The 7,422-nt window shown below is 37.8% G+C and overlaps 1 long non-coding RNA gene across 1 annotated transcript; it reads left to right on the top strand.

Annotated features, from left to right (window-relative positions):
• Positions 1-623: 623 nt before the first annotated feature.
• On the top strand, positions 624-5,448 carry LOC105040551 (uncharacterized). The gene is made up of 4 exons (XR_012140158.1): positions 624-663; positions 767-841; positions 948-3,637; positions 5,383-5,448. It is a non-coding gene; the product is annotated as an uncharacterized lncRNA (long non-coding RNA).
• The last annotated feature ends 1,974 nt before the right edge of the window (positions 5,449-7,422 follow it).

Here is a 7,422-nt window from a genome sequence, read left to right as displayed (position 1 = left end):
CTTTCCTCCTTTCTTTCTTCTCTGTACTTGATGATTTTCTTATTTCTTATCAAAGATTTGGTCGTCTGCTATTTAACCTGTGTGCTTAATTATTTTGTTGCGGTCACTTTGTTTCTTTCTTCCTTTGTTTCTTTTATGTGTTTGAGAGATTTCTTATTTGTTGTGAAAGATTTGATGTCCTGCTGCTTTACTTGTGTGTTGCACGAAATTTGACATTGGAACGTTTGAATACAACCATTGTATTATGTTTCCTTTATTTCTTTCTTCCTTTTGTGCTTTTATGTGCTTGAAAATTTTCTTATTTCACATGAAAGATTCAATCATCTGTTTGATTGTGCATTTGGTGATGTAAATGTTTGAATGCTTGAATGGAATTATTTTTTGTGTGTTCTTTCTTTCTTTCCCGTTCTTTGCAAATTTCTATGCCCCATTATATTCATGTCTCTGGTGAAAATGTTGGGTGTTTGAATGGAATTATTTATTGCGCTGTCCTTCTCTTTCTTTTCCCTGATCTTTGGTTTAATGGCTTATGAGTTATGAGGAACAGTAATTGTTTAAACCCTTTTGATTTTATTCAGTTTCAAGTAATTTGAAGCGTTTTTTTCATATATGTATTTTTTATAGGCCCATATGAGCTTGTAAAGGAAAGCTTCAGATGTTAAGGTGTATAAGATTTAACATGCTTCTGCTTGAATGTTGCCTTGTATTTGTTTGGATTTGGTTGCAATTGTTTAATTACCAGCTCTGTTTTCTTCCAACTCTGCAGATGGTCATATTGCTTTGGATCCCATCCGCGTTGGATTACATAAGCTTCTGCTAATGACATTATATCTCCATACAGGTTTGATCAGTTTTGATGTCTTCACATGTTGATTTATTTTACTTAACTTTGGAATCCTTGATTTGCATGCATTATTCTAATTATTTCTTATTTACCATGCATATAGATTTGTCCCACCTGATAATTTAAGCTGGCGTTTCTTGTGTTGGAGTTGAATCCTATAGGAAGAAGAGTCATAGAAATGGCGAAGTATGTTTTTCATCGTTTGCACCCTAATTATGTCCTTTTATATTATACTAAAAAAAATAGTTTTCCATTACCTTATTTCCTTTTGCTTTGTACTAATCTCTGCATGAATTATAATGCATGCTTGCCTTCTTTTGTGATATCGAAATGCTAAATGATTGGACCAAATGCTATTTGCTATATTGTTAGATGCCATGATTCTTGCTCTACAACTTTGAAAGAGATTTTTTGCCCAAATAAGATTCCTCTGATCTTCTCCTTGTCAAGTACTGCTGCAATACAAGTGCACTTATCAGATGCCGGGTCATAGTTGCTTACAACCACATTTTATTCTTAAAATTCTAGTTTATAAGCTGCTTCATCTTGATAACTAGTTACAATATTCACTTTGAAATTTTGAATTCATATAAGACTTTGGTTCTTTCTGTTATTTTAGTAGCTAATGTTTAACTTAGTTATGTTGTTGTTTGTTGTGTCATATGCTCTATTTGGATGCATCAAGGTTCATCTACTTGGTAAGATGCATTTAGATTAATTTTTGGCTATCAATTAGTGATAGGTAATGAATATTCTTCCTCTGAAAATGTTATTTTTCAGACTGAGCAATTCATGAATTTCAGGTCTGGCTTTAAAAAAAATGAGAGACCGATATGTGGGGCACGTGTGGCTTTATCGTTGAGTCAAATATGTGTATCTAACGTGTTTCCATATCACAGGCATCAGCAGATATCTCCAAAATTATAGAAGACATGGCTGAAAGTCATCAAGGAGAAGAAATTGCTTAGCAGTATGTTATTCATGTGTTGAATGTAGTACTTAAAGCGGAAAATTCTGAATTGCTGATAGAACTAACTTAATTGTCTCAATGATCTTGTGCTTAAGCCTATAGTGCCACCCCGCAATGCTCACCTAATAGTGTTGGAACATCTTGTGCTTTTTCTAAAGATATTTATTTAGGTATGTTCAGTAACTTTATTATATGGTTAGTAATAAATTTTATTTAGCTTATTTTTTCTAAACTGATATGCATGTCTTTTTTGTGAAACAAATCATTTCGATTACATACTGAACAAATCATGCATGTAGGTGTTAATAGATAATTGGATGCAAAATCATTCTTGTAGCATCTAGATAGAGAGTTGTGCCAGACACCTGTATAAATGTCGACCTCATCATGGAATACAAATCATTTGGTATCATATTTAAGCAAGATTCATGAGCTTGAAGTTATATGGCTTCTCGATTTTCATATTGGATTTGATCGGATCATATGCCTATCTATCTAGTTTTTCTATTTAGTAACAAAACATGTGGTTCTCATGACAAAGTATTGTTTGATTTAGTTTATATCTGCTACTGATCTGGGGCATTCTGGTTATGATGACAGGGTAAAGGTTTTTTTTTTCCTTTTGATTATTTTACAGTCAATGAGATGATGGTAGAAGACCAGGACCTGAGAGTCTGGAAGGAGGAAGTATAATATGTAATTCTTACCTGGAGCTTTTTTTTTTTTGTGTGGGTTTGTGTTTGGGGGGGTGTGGCGTAAGCATATTTGATGTTTCTTCAGACTCGGGAAAGGCTACTTTTCTCCTTTTTGTTTCCCATCTTATTTCCTGCCTATTCTTTGTTCTCAGTTCTATGTTTTTTTTAGAAAGTAAATTGGTTTTGGATAAACTTTTGTTAACAATGGCAAATAAAAGTAATAGGGGTCTTGTGAATAGCCATTGGTCCCTCAGCATTACAATATTGATTTATGCTTTCATAATGGTTCTTGCCGATAGACAGTGTGAAGTTGCCCATGACAGTATTATAGAAAGAGCATACATGAATGATGAATCAATCAAATTTGGACCTTTCAAGCTATATGGAGCAATGAGCTGCTAGTACAATGGCTGCATCCATCGTTATTTTCCCATCTAACTTACTTCTTTCTCCTTCCCATCACCGCAGGTTGCATGTTGATTGTTTCACACTTCGATAAGGAAAAAAAATGGTAAGCGTGAAACTATTGACATGCACTCCTTTGTGTGACTCAATTGGGGAGGTGATGGGAGGAGAAAAGAAAGAGGTACGACTTGCTCGCTCATCTCATGGTTTAGGATGAACAATTCGATCTCTAGTGAAATAGAAAGGATGCCTTATGGAGTGGAATGCAGTTTTACTGTGATAAAGATGCATTTTTGAGAAGATACTATTTTCGTGGTTGTTCCCAAACCTCACCCTTACTATTTCATGCTCTATTTTCTTCCCTTAATCATATGTCTAAAACTGCGGGGCTCAATTCCTTGGCATCGACCTGTTGCAAACAACAGCAGACCTCTCTCAAATCCTCGATCTCACCCTTCTCCATCCTTTCCAGGGCAAGAAACAACTCTCTTTCTCTCTCTCTCTCACCCACCATCTCTCTTCTATTATGCTTCATTACCTTTAATTCTTTGATTTGTTCGACACTAATTGGGTTCTCAGAAAATATCTGCAGCCATTCTGTGGTGCAGTCTCTTCAGTTTGGTCAACCTTGTGATTTTGCAGGAAGCTCATGATCCATGTCCCAAGGTAAAGTCCACTGCTCAAACCCAGGAGTCTGATCTCTCCCATGTTTTTTGTCTATAGGTGAGTGTGACTCTTACTTGTTTTCTGTTTCATTGTGCTGTTTTTATTTAGTTTTTTCTGTACTTCAAATCATTTCACAGAATGTTTTAAAATAATTATCCAATGGATGTCTTTGTGTGGTAGGTCTAGTGGAGAACTATTATGCAAATTATACAAGAAGCTAGTCACTTTTTTTTAAATATTAAACCCATTTTTAGTCAAGAAAAAAAAAAATAAAGAAAGCACTACAGAATGTTTCTTTCCTACCTGTTGTGTACTGTTGTAGTAGTGGTCTAGTTTTAGGTTTTTGATATGCTTCTTTTTTAAAGATTTCTTTTTACACATGCTATATAGTAGTGGTGGAGGTGATAGGGGGAGAATGCATATTTTTCTGCATCGTCCTAAATGAATTACAATGACCAAAATTTTTTGTCCCGGGAAGTTTTAGATAATCCTTTTCATGAAATATCATGCACTTGAAATTTATCACATGTCCAATCTTCTAGAAATGCTAACCGACCACCTTACTTCATGAATACACTTTACAGTCTAGCAATCTGAGTTGAATTTTCCAAAAGTTCCATTTTAAACCTCTGCCTTTTAACATGATCTCTAAATGTATACATCCCTCTGCTTTGTACTAGAGCTTCATAGAAGTTATCCTCTTTACCTTATGACTGAAATGTGAGATAATTTAATTCTTTGTCATCTTCAACATCAGACCCACATTCTGTTATATATCATAGAGCATCTTATAATCATTATCTAAAAATGTTTTTGAATGAAATGAAAACATCATCTGCCTAATCATGTATAGTAATTATTTAGATTCTAGCTAGTACATGCCTCTCTAAATGAATGTTAGGGGAGGTTCCTTTGCCCAAAGCTGCTGTTCATTCTCAATCATTTAGAATATTTACATTTATTAGAATGGAAAAGACGGTTGTAAAAGATTTTTCTGATGGGGAGAATCCTTCAAACTTATATCACGGAATGGCATGGTACAGACCCATACCATATGTGCCACCCACGGACCAGTATGGGTCCTAGCATCATTTTGGTGAACCTTGCATAAAAGCATTCAAATATAGCATGCTCAAAAACACAGACATGTTTCTGTTTCTCTTTTTCAATCATTGTTTTTCTGTTTTTCCTTTTCCATCTTTTAAGGCGGTCTTTGAGCTTGCATTAGCTGAAATTGTGGGGCACTAAAGTTACTAACTTTACAATAATAAATAAATAAAGTTCCTATAAGTCTCCTGATGTATGCATATATGTAGATCGGTGCTTTGTCTGACATGGAGTTCAGCTTGTGTAACATGTCCTGAAAACTGCACTTTCTTAGAAGAAGCCAAAAGCCTTTGAGCTCAACTAGCAGTGTGTATATGTTCAACCAATGCATGAAAATCATCATTTTTTCTGCATGCTTCAAAACTTGGGGGAAAGTGGTATGTAGCATAGGTACTTTAGATTTTTTGGGCTTTATTGCTGTTATAGGTTGGATTCTCTTTTCTTTTGTTGTCAAACAATTTATCGTTATTAGAAGATGTGATTGGTTTCTCATCAAGATTATTCTGTTAATATGCTGGATTATGGTAGGAAGGATAATTTTTAGCAATTTCATGCTAATGTTTCTATATTCTGTTCTTGTGGTTTCAATAATTCAATATTAGAAATTATACTCCCATCCATAATCTCTCATGTATGGGTAGTCTTGATTCTACTATATGCTTTGTGAGATTTATCCAGATAATCTTCCTCCACAGGTGTTGCAAGGGCTCAATTTGTTTGCTGAAGATGCTATTGATTTTGCAGCTGAAACATTTCACAGTGTAGGTCTTTCTCTCTCTCTCTCTAGGCACCGCTGACTGTGAGAATTGCATGAGGATGGACATAATTTATTACTGACACCGCATCATTGTAGGGACTTCCATATATTTAGCAGCACATTCCTAGTTCTTGCACTAAGCAGAAATCCATCTTAAATGATAACAGCAATGCTATCTGTCATCCAGATCTTTCAAGTTGCATTCTTGCTGATTAGTTATCCAGATGTTAGGTTATATTGCTGTTTCTTTTGAACTCTTATAGAATATAGACCAGAATTTTAGGTTCTTGGACTCTTGTTGTCACGCCCTGAATCCAATATCCGGATCGGATACGTGATGGCCGCACACTCCTTAGAGCAAGCCCTAAAGAATATGCAAGGCCAAATTAAATCATTACAACTTTAACATCCATAACAATTTATTTCAACAATAATTTGTAAATCCTTGTACAATTACAATTAACATTTCTTCAATCCTCTGATCAGGTATCAACGGTACTCTATCTATGCATCCGCTCACTCACAAATCCATACTATAGCCAACCATGGACATCTTGTAACTCTGAGAAGAAAAGAAAGATGAAGGGGTGTGAGCTTTACAGTCCAGTAAGAATTTTCATATCACACCAATATAATAATAAAATCTGAAAATAAAGATAAGCAATAACACATAAAAGTCGATGTTCACTGTTCAGAATACTGCAAATATTTATAAATTATTTGTTTTATCAAAAGAGATGCATCATCATATGTTAAATAAATAAAATAATTTTATTCAACGATTGTTTCATGTCTTATCTTTCCATTTTCTTCTATTATCACATCATCTTTAATCCTTTTCTTTTTGGCTTTGGCTTTGGACTACCAGGATCATGCGACGATCTTTTATTCGGATCGATTTCTGTGATCTTCCTTGGATCGAAATATTCATGATCTTTCTTGGATTAAAGTGGCCATGATCTTTCTCGGATCAAATCATTCATTATCTTTCTCGGATCAGATTCTTCCACACATAAGCCTGCGGGGGCTATCCCAGGCATAAGCTCCTGGCAAGCTATTCCACATGATAAGGCCAGTCCAAATCATATTTTCAGTGTTATTAAATCCGGCCCGGCCCGGTCGGTCGGATCGAAAACCTGGTGATCCGGTCAGAAGACTCGGGCGGTTATCTAATTAAATCATTTATGCTTAAAATCCGATTAAAACTGCATGAACCGGTCGGTTGAACCGTGAACCATCTGATCCGATCTAACCCGGTTGAGCCGTAAAATTAAAAGTTAAAATCTTCTGATCTTCGAGATCGACAGTTCGACTTCCCATCGTCCCTTCGTCTGTCTTTGTTCCCGAGCTCAAACCCCAGCCTCAGCCCATCTTCCCTCGGCGACGAAATCAGCAGCGACAGCGAAGGAGGAGAACCGAGTCTTCTCCGTCTTCGGTGAGTAATCTGTTATCTAACTCTTTTTTTTTTCCAAATCTCCGGAGTCCGGCAGCGAATAGGACCCATGAATCAGCCCCTCCGTCCGCTTCCTCCAAGGCTCCAACCGTGAGTCCGCGACCGCCCTCCTCTGCTCGCCCCCTCCCCTCTTGACCTCCCTCTGCCTCTTTCTTCTCCGCTCGGCCGCCTTCCCCCTCTGCCTCCTCCTCCGCCGTCCGGGAATCTGCCGTCTGCCTCTTCCTCCGCTCGACCCCCTCCCCCCTCTGCCTCCTCCTCCGTCGGCTCCTTCCCCCCTCCGCCATCTCCTCTTCCTCCGTACGCTCGACTCCCTCCCCCTTCTGCCCCCTTCCCCCTCTGCCTCCTCCTCCCTTGGCTCCCTCCCCCCTCCGCCGCCTCCTTCTCCTCCTCCATACGCTCGACCCCCTCCCCCCTTGGCCTCCTCCTCTGCTCCGTTCCCTCCCCCCTCCGCCTCCTCCTCCTCCTCCGTACACTCCCCCCTCTGCCTCCTCCGCTCGGCTCCCTCCCCCCTTCGCATCCTCCTCC

This window comes from Elaeis guineensis, chromosome 3, assembly GCF_000442705.2.
Source record: "Elaeis guineensis isolate ETL-2024a chromosome 3, EG11, whole genome shotgun sequence".
Classification (NCBI taxonomy): domain Eukaryota; kingdom Viridiplantae; phylum Streptophyta; class Magnoliopsida; order Arecales; family Arecaceae; genus Elaeis; species Elaeis guineensis.
This window is presented reverse-complemented; position numbering and strand designations above follow the sequence as displayed.